The following is a 12822-nucleotide window of genomic DNA, read 5'->3' as shown; positions in this document are numbered from 1 at the left end:
GTTCCAAGTAGGAAGAAAAGCATGAGCAGTAGGTTGAACTCAGGAGAGTTTCAAGTGAGGCACAGTTAGAAAGTTACTTAAGGAGCGACAAAAAGTATAAACTGGGGTGTAGTGGGGGAAGACAGTGGAAATGTAAGGAAACAGCAGATGGAGAACCTTGAAGCCACGGTTTGGAGTTTTTGTTTAATATGGCTAGAAATGGGAAACCATTGGAGGTTCTGGGGAAGTTGTGTAATGTGTTTTAAGGAGAGGTACTTTATTTTACCCCTCTCAGGGTCGCACCTGGAGAGTTTCCAGTACTTTACCAGTCCCGACTACAGGAGGGAGAGTCATGCAGAGGCATAACCATTCCATTCCTAGCTTGGGCAGTGGCTAGGGAGTGGAAGGCAATCTGCTATAAATCAAGACTCCCCTGTGCTGGGCAGCAGCGGCATAGGAGAGAGTCAAGGGTGGAGATTCAAGTTTACTGTGCAGAAGGAGGCAGTGGTAAACCACTTCCATATTTTTACCAAGAAAACTCTATGGATACACTACCAGAACGATTGCAGATGGAGGTGGGGCATTCTGAGAGAGATGTGTCCATGACGTTGGACACGACTCGACAGCATAAAACAATAACTTTATTTTAATGTGTCTCCCTCACCAGACTGTAAGCTCCTTGAGGGCAGGGATCATGTCTACTTTATTGCAAACTTCACTGCATAGAGTAAGTGCTCAGTAAATATCATTGATAATGTAGATGATCCAAACAGCTGCATATAGCTGAATGTAAACTTGAAAGGGTGGTGAAGGAAGGAGGCCGTTGCAGTAATCTAGCTGGGTGGTGTACGGTACTTGAATAAAGGTGGTGGTTTTAAGAGTGGCGAGGAAGGGATGGATCCATACACTATCATCAGAGAGAAAGAATTGGCAGGATTTAGCAGTCAACATAATGTAGGGTGACACCAGAAACTCAAAACACTGGGGCCATCTCTAACTCCTCTCTGTCGTTTATCACCCACACTCAGTATGTCTGTAAAAATAAGAAAGAGAAGTCAAAGATGACACCAATATTGTCAGTTTCAGCAGAGGCAGGGTGGTAGCGTGGTTTAGTGGATAGACCCTGGGCCTGGGAGTTGGAAGGAACTGGCTTCTAATTCCAGCTCTGCCACTTTTCTGCTGTGTGACCTTGGGCAAGTCACTTAACTTCTCTGGGCCTCAATCCTCTCATCTGTAAAATGGGGATTAAGAGTGTGAGCCCCATGTGAGACAGGGACTATGTCCAACCTGATTAACTTATATCTACCCCAGCACTTAGAACAGTGCTTGGAACATAATAAGTGCTTAACAAGTAACATAATTATTATTATTATTGGTAGTGCCATTGACAATGATGGGAAAGTGAGGATTTCAGATTTTGATATATTGAGCTTCTGGTCCTGGCACGTCATTCAGGTGGAGAGGTTCTGAAGGTGTGAGGGGCTATAAAATTATAGAGCAGGTGAGATGACAGGGGTAGACATGGATTTAGGGGGCATCTGCATGGGAGTGAGTCCCCAAGAGAATACATGTCAAGCAAGAAGAGTAGAGGACCAGTGGAATATACTATGTGGGCAAACCAAGGCTAGAGAGAAATTCTTGCAGGAAATGGTCCACAGAGTCAAAGGCAATGTAAAAGTTGAGAAGGTGAAGCTTACAATACCCTGCAGCACTTAGCAGTTTGTAACCAATGACTGTTTGCCTGGAGTGGTGAGGAGCCTGAGAACAGTCCCCTCCAAGTACCATTTTAGCTGCTTATTTTGAATGTTCTTAGTTTTTAATTCTTTTAGGGCAGGGGCTGTGTCTTTAACTTATTTTGTACTCTCCCAAATGCCTAATGCAGTGCTTTGTGCACAGAAAGGTGATCAATAAATATTATGGATTGATTGTTGAATTTTTAAAATGTGCTCTTGTTTGTAATTTTTTCATTTTTATTTATAATCATAATTATTATGGTATTTATTAAGCTCTGTTTTAAGCACTGGGGTAGATACAAGGTAATCAGGTTGGACACAGTCCCTGTCCCACATTGGGCTCACAGACTCAATCCCCATTTTATAGATGAGGTAACTGAGGCTCAGAGAAGTAAATTCACTTGCCCAAGGTCACAGAGCAGACAAGTGGAGGAGCAGGGATGTATTCTGGATTTCTTGGTGTCTGTTCTCACCCTGTTAGACTGTGAGCCCCTTGTGGGACAGGGACTCTGACTCAGTTATTTACTTCGAATGCTTGCTGCAGTGCCTGACACAAAATTAGCACTTCATAAATACAGCAGCAATAATAGCCAACATCATGCTGCAGAGAAGCAGCATGGCCTACTGGAAAGAGCACAGGCCTGGGAGTCGGAGGATGTGGGTTCTAATTCTGTATCTGCTGTGTGACCTTGGGCAAATCACTTAACTTCTCTGTGCCTCATTTTCCTCATCTGTAAAATGGGGATTAATTCTATTCCCTCCTGCTTAGACTGTGAGTCCCATGTGGGACAGGGACTGTGTTCAACCTGATTAACTTGTCTTTACCTCAGTGCTTAGAAGAGTGCTTGGCACATAGTGTTTCACAAGTACCAAGAGTATTATTATTATATTATTCTATTGTTAGAATAATATAATAATAACCATCATTGAAGTTTGGATTTGTAGGGAAAGTCTATTTCAGGTGCAGAAGATTAATGCTGATACCTAGCCTCCTCGAGACTGCTTCTCAGACTCCCGCGGGTGCCAGGGAATTGAATCTTCCTATCCCGACCACTGAGTCTTTACTTGTAGCTTCTCATTTCATGCTGATCTTTCACAGTCAGGCCTAGCTTATTTACACTGGATTTAATGACATGCAATGCTTCATTCCTGAATAGATGCAAACAGGCAGCAAATTGAAAATACAAGCTAAAGAGATACAGGTGGATGTTATCACATAAACAGTATTTGGTTTTCTGAAATTACAATTATGACACCCCTGAATGATCTCTGATCCTGCTGAATTATGATGTGACAGATGTATATGGCTGTGATTTCTCTAGTGGTGCTTGCTGTGGCTTCCCTGTCAGCTTTAATAACCAAGGAACTGGACGGACTAAATTGAAATGATTTATCCTCTATGAATGTCCCAGTCAAAGCATGCTGTCATAGTAACAGGAGAGACTTTCTTCAACAATGAGGTTAGCAGGCACAATAGACTGGAGCTGCTAGGAGCCAGAGGACACCTCCCAGGTCACTCAGACAGAGCAGTGAGCTCTTAGAAAGGGTCCCCCTCTTTGAAAGATCACCAGGCATTTAAGACCATTTCCATGTATGCAGTTGGCTTTGGAAAACAAGCAAGTCAGTGAGCCAGGTTAGTTCTTGGTAGCTCTTTTCGGTGAACGTTAGCCATCGGCAAATCTACTGAGTTCCTGGAGCAGGGGGTCATCCCCTTTCCCTCATGCCTGTCAGGGGAAAGTCTTGAATTTGTCCCCGTTTTAAGCTCAAATCAGAACTAGTTGGGCCCCATGTCTAAAGAGTCGTTTTTCTGTTACTCTGTCTTTAAAGCGGGGGGAAAAACTCTTCCCTAATAATATACAGGCTTCCCAACACTCTTCGCTGTGGGGTACAGACAACTCCTTGTGCTAAGATACTCTCAAGATCAGACAACTACCTGCAGACATGAAGAATCCTCCAACTGTTATTAGTAAAGCCAATTAAGCTACAACCCTAATGACTGAATAGGAACAGAGCTGCCATCCAATATCAGTGTCTGCATGCAGAAAGAGGAGGAGAGGGAGTTGACATTATTAAATAATGTCCTTGATTATTGCAAAGGAAGGAGAGGGTACAGAAGGCTGTCAGCAGGATCTCTTGATTGCATTATATCCTCCTAGTAGACAGGAGATTGTATTTGACTGGGAGCCTCATCCTTTACCATCAATTTCTAAACTGAATTACATATGTTTTAAGTGTCTGCGCAAGTATCAGCCCCAAATTTGTCTAGATTAAGTAAATGGAATGACTGACAGATTCTGGAATGTGTGCTATTCAAATCAAATGGTATATTTTTATAGTTGATTATTACTGAAAACATTTGTTGAGGCATAATTACTGTCTCTTCTATGGCTGCAACAATAGTCAATTTTGGAAAAGTTTTAAAAATCCCATAAAATTTTAATGAATTCACAAAGAATGGCTTTATTAAAACTAGCAGCATTGTCCCCAAAACACAAGTCCATTTACTTTCAGGAGCTGCTAGAAATAACTCAGAAAGGTGAATTCATATTTTTAAGAGAAACAGGAGTGTTTGTCCAAAGTAACTTTCCTGCTTTATCAGGTCAACAGAATGTCCATGCAGGAAGAGAATTTTACTTTGCCAGAGAGCCTAGCCTAGCATCACTTTGGGCTCCATTTCCACTATGTAAGCACCCTGGCCTGAAATGAAAGGTGGAGATATTCTTGGAGAGTCAGTGAAGAATGGCCTTTTATGGTTCAGGAATGAGACTGTGAGCCCATAGTTGGGTAGGGATTGTCTCTATTTGTTGCCAAATTATACTTTTCAAGTGCTTAGTACAGTGCTCTGCACACAGTAAGCACTCAATAAATACGATTGAATGAATGCATTAAATGGGCACTAATAAAAGATTAACACATTCTCTGAAATATAACAATAATGATATTTGTTAAGCACTTGCTATGTGCCGAGCACTGTTCTAAGTGCTAGGAATCTAATGAGCAGGATTCTAATGAGCAGGCAGAGCTAAATTTTAGCGTTCCATCTAAGTCAGAAGTGACCCTGAAAACTAGACATAATATTTGTGTGTATAATACTGAGACTAAATTCTCTTCATTTGCTGTTGAACATTTAACCCTTAATGGCTATTTTATTTTAGTTTGAAGTTCAAGCTGAAAGAAAATAGTTGGCAAATGCCAACTATAAATAGGCCACACATTCCATTTTGCATGATGGTTTCATTCTTACAAATGTTTCAGAAGCAGAAAGTTCAACAGACATTAACTCTGTTTATTCATAGCTACAGTTTCAGAAAGGACAAACTGCAACCCGGACAAGCAGCATCAGGGTACCTGATATATTCGTACATACAATATTTTGAACCATCCAGTCTTTGCCTATAAATCCTTCACTATACAGTAGGATCTACCAACTCCCATTTCTTCATTTTTTAATAAAAGAACTTCTATGGAATGCACACTGTAAACAAAGCATCCATCTCTTTAATGGAGTCAGCATATATCTCTATTTCACTTGGCCAAGAGTCTCAGAATTTCTGTAAGCACAATAACTGGTCTTCAGACAAGTTATCACTGTAATGCTAGTTATAATGAAATATTTAGTAAAAGGGTTGAGCTGTCTAGGAGAACTACTGCAACTCATATCTAAAAACAAAACAAACACACAAACAAAAATACCTTACAGTCTTTGACAGTAGCTCCAAATTACTATGGAGAAATATATGGATCTGAAAGGCAGAGCTCTCTCCTTAGATTTATTCACTGCAAGGATTTGTCCTTTACCCCAGTGAGGGAAAAGAGGCAAAAATACCCCAGACCTACCGACAACAACCTCAGTTCAAGCTCCAAACCCACAACCACACTTTTGCACTGTCCCTGCTTCTAGGGAAAGGATTAGAAAACTGCTTTAAAATAGTGACTGCTGCACTCAAAACCAAGAATGGCTTCCAGATGCCCATATTGCCTTTCAAGCCACATTCACACTTAGGAGGAAAATCTCATTGACAGTAGCATCATCTTCAGACAGCCCCACTGAAAATAAGCACCCTCTCCATCCATATATCCATATCAAGATGACCAGGGGCTTGCATCTCTCAGGTAAGAGCTCATTTAACTGAGAACAAACCATCTGTTTTAATTCCCGCTGCATATCTTGAAATTTTCATCCTCAGACTGGTAGTGCTGATGTCACAATAGAAGTTTAGAGCTGCACCTGAAACCCATTTCCTCTGTTCTGCATTTTGGGGAGGTGGAGAGAGTTTGTCGACATCCTCTTTGCAATCACCCTAACTATATTTGAAATCTCCTGCTGTGTTTTTTTTTAAGCGATATTTGTTAAGCACTTACTATACGCCAGGCACTGAACCAAACATGGGGGTTGTCCCAGGTGGGGCTCACAGTCTTAATCCCCAGTTTGCAGATGAGGTAACTTGGCACAGAGAAGTTAAGTAACTTGCCCAAAGTCACACAGCAGATGGTGGTGGAGCTGGGATTAAAACCCAGGTCTTCTGACTCCCAGGCCCATGCTCTTTCCACTAGGCCATGCGGCTTCTCATGCTGTCTTCTCTTTACAAGGTTCAACCACCCCCAGTAAAATGATAGAATCAGTAGGTTTAGAGAGGCCCACTTCCTGCTGCACAATTTTGACTAGTTCTCAGAGAAGTGCAGTAGGATCAATGTTGATTGGTCAGACACTCCTAGTGCAAACTCGAGGGTGTCTGATAACTGACCCATAGCCCCACTGCATTAAAATTGATGTGTCCCATTGGATTCCTTAATGTGTGTAGCCTTTAATCATTTGTAATTTAAAGTAGCCCTGTTGTTAATCCATTGGAAAGATCACTACTTGGTTCCTACCCCTAGTTCTGCCTGCCGGGGCTATGCCCTCAGTGGTGAAGGGTTTGAGAGAAGAACTACCTAGGGCATTCCGTGGCATGGATAGGTCCAACAGGAATCTTGGAAAAATAGTTGGTTAGCTACCAAGCCACTACTGAGGCAACCATCTGCCATTCAGGGCACAGCGTGGCTTAGTGCATAGAGCATGGGCCTGGCAGTCAGAAGGACCTGAGTTCTAATCCTAGCTCTGCCACATGTCTGCTGTGTGACCTTGGGCAAGTCACTTCTCTGGGCCTCAGTTACCTCATCTGGGAAAAATGGATATTAAGAGTGTGAGCCCCACGTGGAACAGGGAACTGTGTCCAACCTGAATAACTCATATCTACCCCTGGGCTTAGAACAGTGCTTGGCACATAGTAAGTGCTTAACAAGTACCATAATAATAATAACATAATAATTATTATTATTAGCACAACCCAAGCACGATGCTATGGCCCCTTCAGCCAAAAGTGGGTCTTGCACATAGAGTTGTCCCTCATAGTCAAAGAAGACACCACTGATGGGGAAATTTACCTATAATATATGTTTGCCTGAAAAGGTCAATGCAGGATCCATAGTTCTGGCCACATTGTGCACACAAAAAGACTTTCCCTTGTTGTGTTGTCATATTTGATGTTTGCAGTGCCTGGTCCAGTTTTTGTTTCTGCCTCTTTGTCTCTAATTCCTTGTGAAGTTTTTGCTATAAAAGAACCACACTTTTTTTGATAACAATACACATGCTGGTCTGTCCTTAGCAGTTGATTCCCAATTTTCAGTAGGAATGCTGTATTGTCTGAGGATTTGTTTTATTGTGTCTTTAAAACACTTCCTTGGCCCTCCTTGCTTTGTGTTTCCCAGTTTAGCTCTCCATACAGCAGTCGTTTGGGCATACTGCTGTTGCTCATTCTCCTCAAGCATCCCACGCAGCAGAGCTGTATTGAGGCGGGCATGACTTTGATGCTAGAAGGTTGGCTATGTTCCAGAACTTCAATCAATCAATGGTATTTATTGAGTGCTGACCATGTGCAGAGCACTGTACTAAGCACTTGGGAGAGTACAATGCAAAAGAGTTGATAGACCCAATCCTGGCCCTCCGAGAGTTTACACTCTAGTCAGGGAGACACGTTAAAATAAAATTACAGATAGGGGAAGTAGTGCCAGTGTCATTTGTGATGTTATACTGCCATTTGCTATTAGTGTGGCCCCCAATTTTCACTGATGGAACTGCTCGAGGAGTTTAATATGGTGCCTCTATGGAGCCTAGGTCTCACAACTGTAGAGAAGGGGGGATAACACATTTCGGAGGATTTTTCACATGGTCTGGAGGCGGACACCCTGCTGCCACCACTTTCATAGTCTCCCAAAGGATGTCCTGGCCTTCTTGACTTGTTTTTATTTCTTTGTCTGTCATATCTCGATCCTTTTACTGGACTGGCAGGAAAGAAAACACTAGTAGTATCACAACGATCAAGTCCTCTGTAAAGTTTCTTGGTCCTGAAATATTAGCACCAAGGTTTGTCTGTCATTCTTGAAGGGACGCTCCATCTTCATCACTGATTTAAAGGAACAAATCCTCCCCAGAGTAAGTGAAAGTTATGGAAATTAAGGGTGAAGCTTTGTCTCACCTAGACAGTTGGAGTTCAGGGTCATAATCTCTGGCTACCACATCTCTTGGAATTCTGGGATGTAACACAACCTTTTAGAATTTCAACAACAAAACTTTTCTTTCGTTGAAATTCCAGCCCTGTGAAGGCTAGAGTAATGTGGTTGGTTCGATTGGGTGCTCAATTCATATTTGTTGACCTATCGACTGACTGATCTCACTGTACAGTGAAACTGGATACAGGATGATTTGAGATCGATTCCTCTTCAGAGGACCGTGGGACAAGACCTTATCAATCAATAAATCAGTTATATTTATTGAGTGCTTACTGTATGCAGAGCACCATTCTATGAGCTTGGGAGAATACAATAGAACAGTTGGTAGACAGTTCCCTGCCCACAAGGATCTTACAGTATGGTACTTATTGAGCATTTACTATGTGCAGAGCACTGTACTAAGCCCTTGTGAGATTGCAATAAGACAGAATTAGCAGACAGGTTCCCTGCCCATAATGAGCTTTCACTGAGGTTCATTGGTTCCTGCTCACCAGAACCACCCAGGCCTATACTTTTTTTCTTGGCAACATGCAGGCATCAGCACTTTCAGCCATTCTTACCCTTACATTTGGGAAATAAATGGACATCAGGTTGAATCAGCAAATACATTTCTGAGCAACACATATCCTTAAAACTATATTCAGCAAGAATCAGTTTAATCAGAAAAAAGCTATAAAAACTAGATCCCACGCAGAACTCTAGCATTAATAACACAACCAGAGAAGCCTATATTTCATTATTTCAGCCCTTACATGTTGCTTGTGGTTAGTCGTGTGTAACCCAGAGCACAAACCTCCACAGGCAATTGAAATTGATACCCGTCTGCCATGAATAGAAACTCATGATCAATTCTCTATACATTTTGTTGTTGTTGCTATCCTATGAAAAAGGATCTGCGATCACTTATCCTGTATGCCTCCCATAGTTCTTGAAGAGAAACAACACTTGAAAACATAATAGCCAAATGATCTCCGAATGCTAGAGTTGTTCCGATGCTTTCTGAGACCTATTGAAAGACGATTTGGTTGACAAAAGCAGGACTTGTTAATTTCAGTTCTTTTATCAATCCAGGATGATCTGAAATGGGAATGATGTTGTCACAGCAAATGCACACTTGAGTGACTCCAACCCAATTAGTGGTTATATGATTCACTTGGAATAAATTTGATGCTGTAGCAACTGCTAAACAGCTTTTCAAATGCAGCTGTTGAAAAGATTCCACTTTTTTTTTTTTTAAGAAAACCTGACTGTTCTTGAACAGGGAGGGAGGAGGGGGAAAGGGAGAAGCTGCGTGGCCTGGTGGATACAGCATGGGCCTGGGAGTCAGAAGGGTCTGTGTTCAAATGTTGGGTCCTCCACTTGTCTGCTGTGTGGCCTTGGGAAAGTCACTTCACTTCCTCTGTGCCTCAGTTACCTTATCTATCCTCTGCCATAATCCTCAACCTTTCTAATGGTTCTTCCGTTATCGATGTTAGGGTCTCTGTCCACCTAGCTGACAGACTTCCTCTTCCACATTTTTCCTGGACTTTTCCTAGCTTTAGTGTCTTCTCCAGAGAATTAGTCCTCCTGATTATGTGTCCAAAATATGCTAATCTAAGTCAAGTCATTCAGCCTTCCAAAGACCCCTTTGGTTTAATTTGCTCCAAAATCCATTTGTTTGTTTTTCAGGCAGTCCATGGTATTCGCAAAAGCCTTCTCCAACACCACATTTCAAAAGGATTGATGTTCTTTTTGTACTGTTTTTTCACTGTCCAGCTTTCAGATCCATACACTGTCACTGGAAACACCACAGAATTGATGATTTGTATTGTTGTGGCAATTGTTACATCAGCACATTTCATGACTTTTTCCAGGCTCTTCATAGCAAGTCTCCTAACATTAATCCTCGGCGTATTTCTTGGCTACTAGTTCCTTTATGTACACATGAATAGATAAATAAAATCTAAAAATAAATACATATGTACACAGGTGCTGAGGCTAGGATTAAAGGGCACCCTAGGGGTCCCTGCAAAGGACTGGGAACAGGCTGCAGCATTAGAGAAGCATCATGTTGTAGTGTATAGATCATGGTCCAGGGAGTCAAAAGGTCATCAGTTTTAATCTCTGTTCTGCCATTTGTCTGCTGGGTGACCTTGGGTAAGTCTTCACTTCTTTGGGCCTCAGTTACTTCATCTGTAAATTGGGGATTGAGACTGTGAGCCCCATGTAGGACAAGGACTGTGTCCAACCCAATTTTCTTGTATCCAGTGCTTAGTACAATGCCCGGCACATAGTAAGTGCTTAACAAATACCACAGTTATTGTTTTTCTAGCTCTCTGTGGGGCTCCTTGAACAAGGATCCATTTGCCCCAGATCTCCCAGAGGCATTGAAGCTCCCTGAAGGGCTCCTTAAAACCCCCACTGGTAGGGATTTCCACAGCTCCCTCACCCCCCCGATCCCAGGGCCAGACACTCAGGAACTCCCAGGGGACCAATACCTGGAAAGCAGGAAACCTTAAACCTCAAGCTCCATTCCCTTTCTTTGCTAATTGGGTGTGATGAGCCCACAGTGAGTAAGATCTTGGTGGTCACTCTGCTTCCTAGTGGATGGAGCTCTAGTCTGGAGTTGGGACCTTAACACTACTAGAACTGCTCTGCCAACTTTCCACAAGAGGAAGTGCCGGACTCTGAAAAAAGGAAGGGAAAGAGAGGTGAAGGTTAGAGGCAGCAGACATAAAGAGGAAAGAAAAGGAACAGAATAAGACCTCTAGTCACAGGGAATACTCCTTAAATAAAAGCAATGATTCTCTTCTTTTGGATGATTCCCCCCACCACGGTTTTAGGTGGGCTTTATTGAAACCCTGCTCATATGCCTTCCAGGGTCTGGCAGAAGGCACAGCTGGGAAGGGGACAGCATTTGAAAGAATACTGAATTTTTCAAAACCCACAGAAAGCACATTTTTGATGACTTTGTGTGTCCCGACTAAAGATTCTTTCCCCTTTAAATGCTATTTTAAACAAACACTGAGGGAATGGTTTCTTTTTGTGAAGTCTTCAAAGCATTAGAAAAACCACTCCTCCAGAAAGATCAAAAGCAATCCTCTCAAGTCTGGATGTTACCTCCAAAAGTGTCTGTCTTTGCAGGTTTCAGAGACACGATGACAAAATATTCCAACAAAATCTTATTTAATTAAACCGTCAAAAATTGCAGTTACCTAATTATGCTGCCCCAAATGAGTACTGTGCTGAATCAGCAGGAAGTCATTCAGGCCCTAGACCACAGGGAGTTCTAATAGTATCCTCAGCAAGGTGAGTACTTTGTAATTTGTTTCAGTTCACTAAGAGTCACTTGGGGAAGAGACATGTGGGACAGGGACTGTGTCTGACCTGATAAACTTGTAGCTACCTCAAGGCTTAGAATGAGCCTGGGAGTCAGAAGGACCTGGGTTCTAATCCTGACTCTGCCACTTGTCTGCTGTTTGACCTTCGGCAAGTTACTTAACTTCTCAGTGCCTCATTGACCTCATCTGTAAAATGGGGATTAAGATTGGGAGCCCCAGGTGGGACAGGGACTGTGTCCAACCTGATTCCAAGTGCTTAGTACAGTGCTCTGCACACAGTATTAATAATGATGGAATTTGTTAAGCGGTTACTATGTGCAAAGCACTGTTCTAAGCGCTGGGGGGATATGAAGTGATCAGGTTGTCCCTCGTGGGGCTCATGGTCTTAATCCCCATTTTACGGATGAGGTAACTGAGGCACAGAGAAGTGAAGTGACTTGCCCAAAGTCACACAGCGGACAAGTGGCAGAGCAGGGATTAGAACCCACAACCTCTGACTCCCAAACCCGTGCTCTTTCCACTGAGCCACGCTGTTTCTCTAAGCAGCAGTAAGTGCTCACTAAATATGATTGAATGAATGAATAAATTAGCTTGTATCTACCCTAGTGCTGAGAACAATGCTTGACACATAAGTGCTGAGCAAATATCATCATTATTATAGTAAGTGCTCAACAAATACCATAAAACATGCAAACAAACAAACATCAGGGTAGGGTGGGGGTAAGAACAAAGGTCAACTGGAGCTGTCAGGTCAGTGTCTATCTTATAAACCTTTACTTTTGCTCAGGAAGTTTCTGCAGGGCTGATTCCAACAGTAGCTGACCTTAAGACATATCGGTCACATTATTTAGATGCAAATAATAATATAACTGTGGTATTTGTTAAGCGCTTACTGTATGCCAAACAGTGTACTAAACTCTGGGGTAGATACAAGATCATCAGGTCCCACCTGGGGCTCACAGTCTAAGTAGGAGAGAGAACAGTTATTGAATCCCCATTTTGCAGATGAGGGAACTGAGGCACAGAAAAGTGAGGTGACTTGTCCCAAGTCTTACAGCAGGGATGTGGCAGAGCCTGGATTAGAACACTGGTCTTCTGACTCCCAGGTCCAGGCTCTTTCCACTAGGCTATGCTGCTTCTCAAAGCCCATTACATTTCCTGCAATTTTGTCATTCACCTGAAGTCATGCCTTTTTTTATTCCAGTTCATCCTGGTTTGATCCTCCATAATAATAGTAATTG

General features: G+C 42.4%; 1 non-coding gene across 1 annotated transcript; it reads left to right on the top strand.

Annotated features, from left to right (window-relative positions):
* Window positions 1-264: 264 nt before the first annotated feature.
* On the top strand, window positions 265-402 carry LOC114808305. Its single transcript, XR_003756151.1, has one exon. It is a non-coding gene; the product is annotated as a small nucleolar RNA SNORA7 (small nucleolar RNA).
* Window positions 403-12822: the final 12420 nt, after the last annotated feature.

The sequence above is a fragment of the Ornithorhynchus anatinus genome, chromosome X5, assembly GCF_004115215.2.
Source record: "Ornithorhynchus anatinus isolate Pmale09 chromosome X5, mOrnAna1.pri.v4, whole genome shotgun sequence".
NCBI classification, from domain to species: Eukaryota; Metazoa; Chordata; class Mammalia; order Monotremata; family Ornithorhynchidae; genus Ornithorhynchus; species Ornithorhynchus anatinus.
The sequence above is the reverse complement of the archived record's forward strand: the minus strand, read 5'-3'. Positions and strand labels throughout refer to the sequence as shown.